The sequence below is a fragment of the Falco biarmicus genome, chromosome Z (assembly GCF_023638135.1).
Source record: "Falco biarmicus isolate bFalBia1 chromosome Z, bFalBia1.pri, whole genome shotgun sequence".
Taxonomy (NCBI): domain Eukaryota; kingdom Metazoa; phylum Chordata; class Aves; order Falconiformes; family Falconidae; genus Falco; species Falco biarmicus.
The window spans coordinates 29,985,332-29,998,540 of record NC_079311.1 but is presented as its reverse complement, the minus strand read 5'-3'; the positions used below and the strand labels follow the sequence as shown (position 1 = coordinate 29,998,540).

Sequence of the window (13,209 nt, the reverse complement as noted above, 5' to 3'; positions counted from 1 at the left end):
AAACAGAAATGTAAATATATACTTAAGGGAGACTCTGAATGAACAATGACCTCATGAATTGTTAGATATCCATCTTTGTTTCAGCACACTACCCTTTTCTTAATTAAGGCTGCCCCAACTCCAACAGGCTCTGGCTCATCTCCGAAAGTGAAAGAAAGCCTTCTAGTAACCTCTCTATAGTAATGATGATCAGCCACAGAACTTCTGAAAATCTATAGGAATAATGTCTCTTGCCTTCTCCTTTCCAAATACAGACCTCACAGTATAAGAGCACATATGCCTCCCTGAACATAAGCAGAAACAGTTAAATCAACAAACATAGACCAACAGATCACAGATTAACTCTGTTCTCGTAATACTTGATTTGCAAAGCTGAAGCATGAGTGTTCATGGCTGAAGATGAGAATTATGCCTTAATTTCTGCATACAGCAGAGCAAATCTCCCTTGAAAACCTGACTGCATCTGCTCTGTTTCACAGTGTTTTCTGGAAAGTAACATCTGTGTTGCCTGGGTAAGTAAACTTAGAATTCAAGTTCTCACTACCCAAGTTTTTGCAACACAAATATGCCATATCCAGAGCAAAACACTAGGATGCCACATTTCTTTTTTAGCTATACACCAACCAAGATCCACTTCCCCTTCTTTTTGTGAGTCATAAATTCATAACAATAGCAGTTTGCTTCACATGCAAAAGCCTTCCTTGCTAACACCATAAACACAAAGTTTTGCCAGCATTCATACAAAATCCGTACAGGGAATCCAAGCAGCTGCAGCAGGATGGCACTTTGTTTACCAAAGCTCAGAATCACTTTCACATCCCACAAGCATGTCACCCTCAACCTGCTAACTGTATTTTTCATTGAGACCTCTGGACAGCCCCTGGCAACAAATATCCACATGTCCCAGTTACCCCTCTCCTAAGGTAACGTGATAGCTCTCCCATCTTAATGCCACTGCCTCGATGATAACATCAACAGCTCCAGTGGCCACAAGAATGCTGAACACAGTAATGTGCAAGAGGTGCAATTCAGCCCACTGAAGTATTTTTACTACACTCTGTTCCTTCAGCGACAGCTTTGAAAAGGACAAGCTTGATTGGGTTGGGAGGTAGCAAAAGCAAGGAAAAAGCCTGGAAAGCCATGAGATCAATCCAGGAAGCTCCAGCATGACTTGTCAAATGAACTGAGGAACACACAAAATTTTTGAACACAAGGAGCAACAAAACCAACACAGCAAAAGTTAGGCAAAGCAAGATAAAGACACAAACCACAAGTGTTTTGTCAGAAATCACCTCTTAATTTCATCACATGGTCTGCTGGGATAAGGAGGCTGAAGCACTTCAAAAAGGCACCACATAGGCTCCCAATATGGCTGGAAATTTCTTTTCAATACTAGACATAACTGTTAGGAACTTTGACTTTCAAGCATCTGTGACCTGGTGGTCTACATAACAGAACAGGCAAGTGTATTGGTAAGCAGCAGTCTTCCAGGTACACTAGGTCTATAACCCAAGAACAATGGGAGTTATGAGGCCAAAATGTTCTTTTTGATGACCTACCCTGTTTCTCAGAACAGGATAAACTCTCCAGAAATAAGCAATTCAAAGTCACTTTCATGCCTGAGAAGCCCTTCTTTACCACTTTAGCTATACTGATCAATACAGCACAGCACAACTTTCTAGCACAGACAAACCCTAAGCAATACCTGCAAAGATGCTGGATAGTAAATATCAAAGCATGTCAGCACACAGACTTCAATAACAGTCATCCCAACTGTACTAGACAGTATTTTAAGTATTTTCACCTATTGCTGTCATAGATCATAAAATCTGATTATTCTAGGCCCTCCCTCTACAGAGATGTAATAAATCTTAGCTAGCATTTCTTCTCCAAACTTTGTAAATTCAAGATCTTTAGAAGATCAACATTAAGAATAGTTCAGTATGCAATCATTTTGGTATCTCTTGACTAGACAATCTGCCTTAAATTGAAAATCTCTAGAGACATAAAAGGCCTCCAAAACTAAACTTGGTACTTTGAAAACAAAGTGCTCCTATGGGCTTCTACAATGACAGAATGATTTCCTACATCTTGGCTTCTTATGCGGACTTCTTTGATACTCCTCTTTTTGTCACTATTAAACTTGAAGAAAAAAAAACCCAAAAGAGTAGAACAGCACAATAGGGAGAAACACAAAGGTAAGGAAGACCTAAGCTACTAGAAATGTTCGTCTTTTTGGGACATCAGTCCTAACCAGAAGATGCATCATCTAAAAAACAAATGATAGGAGGAAAAAAAACCAACCCCAAACAACTGACTTGACACAGAAACATAATGTTGAAGAATAATAAATTAAATAAAAGTCACAAGTCTTTTCTTTAAAATTCTTTAAAGCCACTTTTGCCCCAACCTGACTGGAGACTCAGGAAATCCAGAAAATTCTGGTATCCTCTTTTGGCCTCACTACCCAACTTGCCACACAGCCTCCATGCAGCCAGTTAACAAGAGATACAGATGACACTTCAGTTAATGCACATTAAACAAGTCCATAACAATTATGTGCAACTCATTAATTTTAAAATTCTCTTTTATGACACAGATGTTTTAAGAGTGATCCTCAAAAGAAAAATTAGTAGTTATACGAGCAGCAGAATTAATGAAAACTGGTTTTCATGGATTTTTGTTCTGTATTTTTGTTTTCCCCTCCCTGCAATAACTCCGTTCCCCTTCAGATCCTCACAGTTCACGCTCCCTGCAATTCCTTTGATTTCCCTGGTCCTTGATATCCTACATTCTTTCCTGTGTCTCTGTAACAGACACCATACACTGCAGCTGCCTCAAAGCCCAGCAGCTACCTATATCCATGGGTCAGTAAGCCAAAGAGAACAGCATCAGCTCTCTGTGTTTCCTTTAGGATGCAGACTAATTTATCTGCTACTTAATCACTGATTTCTTACAATTCTTTTTAAGAAAGGCAAAAGCCTCCCTCAGGTCAGAAGCTATTTACACAGAAACAGGACTAAAATAACAAGCATGACAGCTTTACATAGAATGCCACCTCCACATTTACATGGCAAGGCAACCTGAGGAGGTCATATACCACAGTTTTTCACTCTGCCTACTTTCTGTTGTGCTCATATTTTATGTTGCTGACTGAATTCTTGTTCGTATCATTTTTTCTTAAAAGATCTTAAAAGATTTATGCTTTAGTAGATTCATCACATCATAAATACTGGTTAGGTAATGTCCTGGTTTCAGCTAGGGTAGAGTTTACTTTCTTCTCAGTAGCTGGTGTACTGCTGTGTCTGTACAAAAATTACAAATTTGTAAATCTCACAGCGTCCCCAGTCCTCTGCTCCAGTGCTTGACCACCTCAGGGTGAAAAAAAAAATAATCTTCCTAATATCTGACCAGAAATTCATGCGTTCCAGCCTGAGTCCTGTTCCCTGCCTCTTGCCCTACCAGCACACAAAAGTCTGTATCTCTTTTCTCCATCCTCCCATGAGAGAAGGGGTAAAGAGCATTGAGATCTCCTGTGAGCCACCTTTTCACTAGGCTGTGCAATGGTAATTTCATCCAGCTCTTCTCACAGGTCATATGCTCCAGCCCCCACATCACTCTGGTGTCCTCAAGCAAGCTCACTCCAAGTCAGTACCTGCCTCCTCAGCAGAGCTGCTACCCACCCATTCAGCCCCCAGCCTGACCTTTTGCACAGTTATTCTGCCTCAGTGCAAGACTTCGCATTTGCCTTTGTTGAATACCATGAGATCCTCAATTCTCCAGCTTGTCAAGATCCCTCTGAACAGCATGTCTCCCTGCCAGCATACTGACTGGTCCCCACAGTACAGTGTGATCTCCAAACTAGCTGGAGGACCACTACTCCATCAGAGAGATATGTTGCTCAGTAATAGCAGTCCCCCAGCTAGTTCACAGATTACGCTGTACTGTGGGGACCAGTATTTTTTTCAAGTTTGTAAGATGACACCATCCCTGTCACTGTTGTCTTACAATTTTTACCATATTTACCACTTCATAGCTCTTCCCTAATCCCCCAAGTTCACTATGACCTTTTCAAAAAAAAGCAGCCAAAATGCAACAAGTCCTTTATTTTTCCTAAGTGCTCAGTACGACTACATTTTCCCACCCTTAGACTACTTTAAAATTAGGAAGAAAAATATAAATCCTTTTAAATTTTATTAATCCAAAAATACTGCAGATTAGTGGTTTAAACGAAGATTCATATACACATTTCTATAGCTTAGCATCACAGACGACCAAACAAAATATTACATAGTCAAAACGAAGATTCATATACACATTTCTATAGCTTAGCATCACAGACGACCAAACAAAATATTACATAGTCAGCAAGCAAGAGACCCTATGGGCACAAGAGGCTGCCAATGTTTTAAAAATGAAATTAAGTTTTAACAAAGAAAAGAATTGTTTTTCTGGGTGTGTCTCACTCACTTTTTCAGTCCAACTCAACAGACACCTATGAAGAACAATATCAAATATACCTGGACTCCCACTTTCTTGAAATAATGCCACTGCAGCATGTACAATGGTTTGCTGCTTTACTTCCTTACAAGCTCGGTCACAGATTTCTGAAGTTTGAATGCACTTCTCACACCAGTGGCTTTCACTCCCAAGCCTCCAAAAATAGTAAGGAATTTCTGAACTTGCTCAGAAACCTCACCTGTATCCAATCTCCAGAGCCATCTGCAAAAGCAATTTTCAGATCATATCATAAACACTTTATGTAATCTTGCTCAAAAACACATACAAACCACAGATTCCTGGAGTTTCTGAGCAAAAAGGCTCAATAACCTACTACCAAATCTGCACAAAAATTCTTTCCAAAAGCTACTGTTCACTCCTGTTTGACTTGGTGCCACACCAGCCTACAAACAGGAAAGAAAGCAATGCCATGCAGAAGATCTATACAGAAAGCCTGCACACACTAAAAATAGGCAAATAAACACATTTGTAAGGGGAATTAAGAAAAAAAGTAAATCACTTTAAAATGTTGACTGGGGGGCACACGGCAGGAACGGACACTACAGTTTAGGTCCTGCAAACATTTGCACATGCTCTTAATGAAAGCAGAAGTATCCACGTGCCTAAAAACGAAATCAAATCTTCACAGAGCAAGAACCCAAGCAGATAGTAAATACCTCAAGTTTTCACTTCAGAACATGAACATACACCAGGTGCAAAGCAGGAAAAGGTAAAGAGGGTATAACTTCCAGCTGTGCTGAAAAAACACATAGCAAATGTTTTCAAAGTGTATGTCGCAGTTCCTTGGTGCAGGTTCAATCACACGGCACTCATGCTGTTCCAAGTATTCTCAAACAGACCCATTTGTTCTACATATACAGTTAATGTTACTAGCCACACTAATGTTAATAGCCACCCCCCAGACTCTCGTACAAACAGAAGTCATGTGAACAAATACTGTGTATAGCTTTTAGCAATTTTTAAACTATTTAAGGGTAGTTTTCCTAACAAGACAATTTTCCAGGTACACAGTTTATGATGTATTTTAGTAAAATTCACAGAATTCATACCTTACTCCTCAACAGCAGAAAATATGTAACATAACTAACAACCTTCCTCCTGCCCTCCTTCTAAAACAGCGTGCCCTGGAGCACAAATCAGTAGCATTACAGGAAAAAGTGCAATTCTCTTATTCATAAGGGATATCAAAACCAATCATAAACAGCCTTTAACTGTGTAAGTAATGTTCTTTTCCATACTGGCTGCATACCCTTGTGCTACAGTTGTGTACATTATACAAAAGAACAAAAAAAAAAATCAATGAAAGAGTTAAGTAAGCTTTTCTGATTATTTTTTTTCCCCCAATTACAGTGACGGCGTCTGACCTCTTTTAAGATTACGTTTCCCATCTGGGATCATCACAGAAGCTGGTGACCAGAACCAAATGCTTAGAGTTGTGAGCTCTGAAATACTTAAAAGTTTCATTGAAGGCTGGATACTATGACAGCCCATGTCGAAGAAAACTACATTAGCTGCTAGACAATGCAACAAGCAACACAGATTATCTGTGTGGATGCAGAATCCCAGTCACTACGAGAGAAATGGCTTGACACACTTTACCTCCAGACTGATCACAGACGTTACTTTTTCATTCATCATGGTTGCAAAGGACTTGCATGAGAGGGAGGATGCAGAGGCTCAACCTAGGCACAATGCCAGGGATAATGGGAACAGAAACCCCAGGAGTTTAGAGCTGGGGTGCCTGGCTCTCACTGAGAAAGACCTGCATAGGAGTGTCTTAAGAATGAACATTTGGAGCCTATGTGTGTATTTGAGAAGCTCAGAAAACAAAACCATTGTGCTTGCTTAAAATACTTCTGAAAATATCTATGACTTATTAATTAAAAAACCCTCCTGCATTTTTCACTAAATAAAGCAAAGTGTACATTCTTTGTTGTGTATGTGTAATGTGACATTACACATCAAGTAACTTCCAGAAGAAAGCTTTATTTTAAGTCAGAGCACAATAATAATAATATATCTCCCCTCAAGAATGGAGAATCTTTTCCTTATTCAGGGAATGCTAACAACCAAGCACTTACTGTATTTCACATATACGAAGAATAAAAAAAAATGTTTAGAACAAGCATAGAAGAATGCAACCAGAACACGTTAAAAAAAAAAGCCAAAAAAAAAAAAAAAGCCAGCACCAAAAAAGAAACACACAACAAAGCAAACAAGACCCAGAAAAACAAAGGTGGGAGAAAGCAGCACCATCATATTAGAATATTCTTGCAAAGGGAGCTCCCACTGCAAACTTAGTAAGATGCTCTCTGATATTTTGGTACTCTACCTTCTTGTTATACATCCCACCCACATCCTGCATCACATTAACACAGACAACTCGTATGTTTAGATGACACATGTCCATCTGGACTTCTGATATGAAGCAGATGCCATACAACAGAGCACTTAAAATACCTGAGATGCAAGAACTAATATAAAAGGCTGCAATGCTATTGGTTGAAAAAGATTTAAAGCCTATTTTTCTCAGGAAAACAACATGGGTCAAAAAGATTCTGTGCACACGTGGATTTCACTTTGCCAATATAATCTGTGGGTGAAAAAAGGGCTGTATAAGCAGCAAAACTAAATATAAAGAGTCAAGAAAAAACCCAACATTTTTATTGAGCACAGCTTTTCCAATATTTTACAGTGTTCACAATCATGTTTTTTAATATCTTTTTTCAAAATTTCTCATTTTAACTTTTTTGTGACAAGTCAAACATACTTCTCAGACTATGTTGTGAAGAGTGTTGACTGTTCAGTCTCTACAAATGGATGAAAAGCATGGATGAAGTAGTGAGGGTATGAAGCAGTAGGAGTACAAAATCTGCTCTGCTGCCTATTCTTCTATAGTAATTTCATATTGTAAAGAATTAGCTCAAGGTTCAAATAGCACATGTAATGTGCCTGGGATGCCAACTTCAGATAGATACAAAAATGCAAATGTTGTAGCATTATCATTAAACACAGACAAATCATGCAGACGTAAGAGCGAACTGTGAGAACATGAACAAAGCTAGTACACACACATAAAAAAATATATATATATTCACAGAATCATTTTGGTTGGAAAACACCTTTAAGGTCATTGAGTCCAACTGTTAAACATTGAGTCAAACTGTTAAAATACACACTGCCAAGTTCACCATTAAACTGTGTCCCTAAGTGCCACATCTACGTGTCCTTTAAACATCTCCAGGGATGGTGACCTAACCACTTCTTTAGGCAGCCTGTTCCAATGCCTGACAACCCTTTCAGTGAATAATTTTTTTCTAATATTCAATCCAAACCTCCCCTGGCGCAACCTGAGGCCGTTTCCTCTTGTCCTGTCGTTTGTTACATGGGAAAAGAGACACACACCTTGCTACATAGTCCTTTCCAGGTAGTTATCATTATCCTTCACTGGAAGATCTGATCTGCAGTAGTCTGATATATAGACACAAAATTCAGTTAGTATTTCAGCCTACTCTGAAAAGGCATCAGCAGCTTGCTTCAGTGAATGTCACATAGTTCCAGTGTTCACCTACACTGCTGGTGATAAAGAAGTGTTAATACTTGAAAGACTGAAACCCAAAACGCAAAGGCAAGGGATCAGGAATGTTTGACAGCTGTATACCTGTACTTTTTTGTGACATTCTTTTTCTTTGAACTGAGACTGTACTGCACATTGAATCATCAATTATCTTTCAGTTACTTTAACTGAGAGGAGACCATCAGTTTCAAAACCAGGCAAACTCTAACCAAAAACTGTACAAGACATCAGACCTAAATTGCTTCTCAGCTGCAAATTCATGCCATCTTCACTAATGCCTGTGGAGTGACACCAGCAGAAAAATCAACACAGGTTTACGCCTAACACTTCCTCTGAAATGAAAATTAATCTCTCCATTTTACAGGCAATTAACAACTTCTATAGCTAACAAAAGACAATTAAGTTTACAAACCAAATTCATTGCCTGCTACATTGCAGCTCTATATTATGTTTTTCTGTGTAACCTCCCAAATTCACAGTCCTTCTGACAGCTGAAGTATCAGTTCCAGCAAGTCATCCAGTTCAAATCAACAGATACTGAAAATAATCAATATCTTGATGGATTAGACCAAAAGCATAATTTAGGTTATTTCATAAGCAGATGTTGCAAAGAAAAGCATGCATTTCAAAATTAAATGCTTATCTCTGGTCTTTTTGCTGGAATTTGTACTGTAGAGACAACTTGGAACTTTTAATTCCTGTGTTCCTGCATATTTTACATCTGAAATATCCCAGTATAGGCAAAGATAAAATGGTTCATACTGCAAGAACTATAATTAAAAGATCTGCATATTGATTTAATTTTGTTAATTTTCCTTAAAATACATTTATCTCAGCCTCACACTAAATACTTGTATCGGGGGGGTGGGGGTGGGGGGGGTGGAAATCAACATTTGCTAGCATTCACTTGAGCTGGTTGATGCTGGCACCTGAACAGCACACATCCAAAACAACTTCATACAGTACATTTACGGCATAGAACAATTTCAGGCTATAAAATTATCATTTCCAGTTTACACAAGCACTACATATAAATTTACCAAAGAAAGTCAAAGTGAAATAAAAAATAAAGTGGTAGTCGCAGAGAATGCCTTAAAACAAACGTACATTATCTGAAAATAATTGCATTTATTTCCCAAATTAATCCCATAAATATGCAACTCATGTTTATTACAACTAGCTTTGTGAAATATTCTATGTATGTCTGCTAACATTAATTCCATGATTACTAGAATCTGTTCAGAGTACAACTACTTTCTCTAAAAAACACAAAGCTTCTATCTTCCTTTATAATTAAAAACTAGCAAACAGCACACCAACATTTTAATAATAATTCTGCGATACTGAAGATAATGACAATCTAGTGTCCAAGACAGATTTGTTCTACCCTGATGGTTTTGGCTGGGACAGAGTTAAATTTTTTCATAGTATCTTGTATGGGGCTATGTTTTGGATTTGTGCTGAAAACACTGTTGATAACACAGGGAGGGATTTTTCGGTTACTGCTGAGCAGCATTTACACAGTGTCAAAGCCTTTTCTGCTTCTCACACTTCCCCACCAGCGAGCAGCCTGGGGGTGCACAAGAAGCTGGGAGGGGACACAGCCAGGACAGCTGACCCCACCTGACCAAAGGGATATTCTACACCATATGACATATCGCTCAACAGTAAAAATCTGGGGGAAGAAGAAGGAGGGGGGGATGTTTGGAGTTACGGTGTTTGTCTTCCCAAGTAACCATGACGCATCGTGGAGCCCTGCTTTGCTGGGGATGGCTGAATACCTGCCTGCCCATGGGGAGTGGTGAGTGAATTCCTTGTTTTGCTTTGCTTGCATGTGTGGATTTTGCTTTACCTATTAAACTGTCTTTATCTCAGCCCATGAGTTTTCTCACTTTTACTTCTCCAGTTCTCTCTCCCATCCCACTGCACGGTGGGGGAGTGAGCAAGCAGCGGTGTGGTACTTAGTTGCTGGCTGGGGTTAAACCATAACATCTACCCAACCAACATGCACAGCAACAGACTTACAATACTGTGGTAATTTAACCAAAAAGTACCACCAAGGCACTTCTTTACTTATGAGTATCACAGTTTAACTAAGTTCATACAAAGGTGCAGCAATACTAGTTTCCACTTGGGGTTTTTTGTTTGGGTTTTTTTTTTGTTGGTTAGTTTTAAGCTATCAAAATCAATCGCAACTCTTGAAAATCATCCACATACTGAATGTGTTTCACTTGTTCTTACTAAAAAGCTATCTCTCCATCTTGCTTTATTTTACACAGTTATAAAGCTGTGAAAGCATCTATGTGACATAACTCGCATCTATCTCCAAGCATGCCAGAATCAAGTAAGACACTCACCATAAAGCCACAGTAACTGATTTCCAGTTTGAGAGCAAAACCACACATACCATGCATAGAGGGTATAACTATGCACAATTGCTAAAGGCACAAAAGTTTACATGTGCGGATATGAACATACTGGGAGTTTTAGTACTTGTATTACAACTGCTTAACGTATACAAGCATTAGGCAGAACCATTGTGAATTCAAACACCTTTCTACTGCACTTAATCAACCCATTAATACAATATTTACAAGCAGTTCCATCCCCTCACATTCTGCCGTTACGCACATTTGAAAACTCTGATCCCTTCATCAGCAGTTTCAGTTTCTCCGGACTGAAAGACTTAGCAGATGCCCAGTTATCTGCCAAAATAAGAACATCCCATTACTCCTCTTAACAATATATTTTGACAGGACTTAGCCTCACACAGATCTTAAACAACAATTTTAAAGTTACTCTAACGAAAGACTTTGCAACATCAGGCAGGCAAGCAACATTAATTAAATTTAGAAAAGTTTACCTGACGACATGCAAAAAGCCGACATGCGTAACACAGATGTTTAACAGAAAAGCTACTTTCACCAGCTACAGACATCACATCAGTATCCTAAGTACACGGCAACTTTCAAAAGCCATCTTTCCTTTCCTAATGCTGCAAAACCTGAGAACGTTAACACAGACTTTAAAAAAAAAAAAGTGATGCTGAAAAGGTCTAAGAACGTCCACTACGGACACACTCTTCTCTTCCCAGCTGACGATCTTGCCTCTAGGTGGGTTTCTCTCTTTTACTGAGGAGATGCATGTACCCCAGCAAAGGCAAAGTATTTTATGGAAGGCGAAGTGCCTCTTAGGAGCAGAATCAATTTCCTGAACGAAACAATCAGCTCTTCAGTGCAACATTTTCTAGTCCAATATTCTTTCACTAATTTGACAGCCATAAATACTTTCCCTTCTATTGACACATGCTGTTGGGGAGAAAAATACAAAAGAAACAAGAACAAAACCAAACAAAAAACCCAAAACAAAGCAAAACAAACAAAAAAACCAAAAAAGAACCAGCCATCACTAGATGTTCTTCTGCTGTTGATAAAGAAATAGTAAACATTATCTCAACCTTGTTTGTAAACTACCATAATTTTACTAACCCCTAATATCTGAAGACCAAATCACAATACAGGTTTTTATCAAAAGTTAATATACTAGGGCCACTAATAGGGGACTACTGCTTTCAAGAACACAACTAGGAGAATGCTCAGCAGAACAATCCAAGTTCAGCCCTGATGCCAGAGATTGGTGCATCTTTTTTTCTACTGGTGGCAAGTATTTGAATGAATCAGGCAGACCTTCACAAAGTCAAATTAACAGTTTTCCTGTTTGGAGAAAAGAAAAAAACATTTCTCATCCCCAATCTAGAAGTCTCCTGGATTTGTCTGTAAATTATGATGCTATTTCAAAAGGAGAAGATGAATCAGAGATCATACTGCATGAAAACATTATTTGAGTTTTCCAGATCACGACTAAAACAAGGATTCACCTGCTATGCTGATTTAAGAATACTGTAAAACTTAATCATTTAACTTGGGTGTCTGCAAAAGCTCTTTTGAGAAAACTGGTTCTGACTATTCTATTTACCATTAAGCACAGGATCTGTGCTAGTGAATACCAGAATTTGAGGACAAACCCCAAAAGCCCCTTCCCTTTTTAGGGGGGGGGGGGGGGGGGGGGGGGAAGCAAAACCAAAAAAAGCCCAGCATTCCCTAACCCAACAGTAAGGTCATTGTACACTAGGCCTGTGATGAATTCATTATATGATAATATAATCTTTTCTCCACCAAGACATTCCAAATCACGAGCAATACAAAAGCTTTTATCTCCCAACAGTAGCATACTAGGTCAATTTGTCTCGGATTAAGAGTGCGGGAAGGTTAGGAGAGGTTTTGCTATCATGCTTTAAAATAAGGTTATAATCTACAAGAACGTCCAAGCAATTTAAAAGCAAAAAGTTGAAATACAGTTTCATCAGGTAAAACTTCCATTTCTAGATCACCTATACTGGAAAAATATTTTTCTCCTCTATTATTTGGAAGGCTCAAATAGCTAGACAGGATAGACTGATCTTCCCCATGCGCCATGTGGTCTCAGCATGTAGGAAAAGCTATTTTTGAGCTCTGTGGTACAAATCAAAAGGTAAAAGTTCGAGTTCTTCCTCAACTTTCTGCATGGCAATCCTTTTAATACGCTGTCAACCACAAATTTCAAGAGGAACTTGTTTATAAAACCTACTTCATTCCAGAGCAAGATTTCCATCAGTATAACCACCCGTACTGCAGACTCCTGTAAATCATCCAAGCCTCCAAGACAAGAGCACCACTACAAATACGTTCTAAGAAAAGACTAATTAGTTATCTCATTTCTTCACCCTCCAGGCCCAGCGAACCACATCTCGTTTGCCTCCGTTCTCCCATACCGCTTCCTAATCGCTAACTTCATATACACATACACGGTTTCATCCTGGCTGCCATTCACAAAAAGCTCCCTGGGAAACGATCTAAGGCCCCACTCCCCAAACCACACAGATACAAAATTAAATTTAAGCAGGTGGGAAACTCCCGCGCAGTGCTGGTACCGGGTCCGGTGTCTGACAGCAAGCACGTCATCCCCGGTGCCGGGAGCTTGGTCCCGGCATCACCACCGCTCCGGGACCAGCTGCTCAAAGCCAGTTCCTCTGGGGGCAACCACCTCAGGCCTCAGGCAGCGCGGCCGACTTC

The 13,209-nt window shown here is 39.3% G+C and overlaps 1 protein-coding gene across 1 annotated transcript in view; it reads right to left on the bottom strand.

Moving 5' to 3' along the window:
- The window catches only part of RNF38 (ring finger protein 38), a 112,151-nt gene that overhangs the window by 97,717 nt on the left and 1,225 nt on the right, over positions 1 to 13,209 (bottom strand). The window lies entirely within an intron of this gene.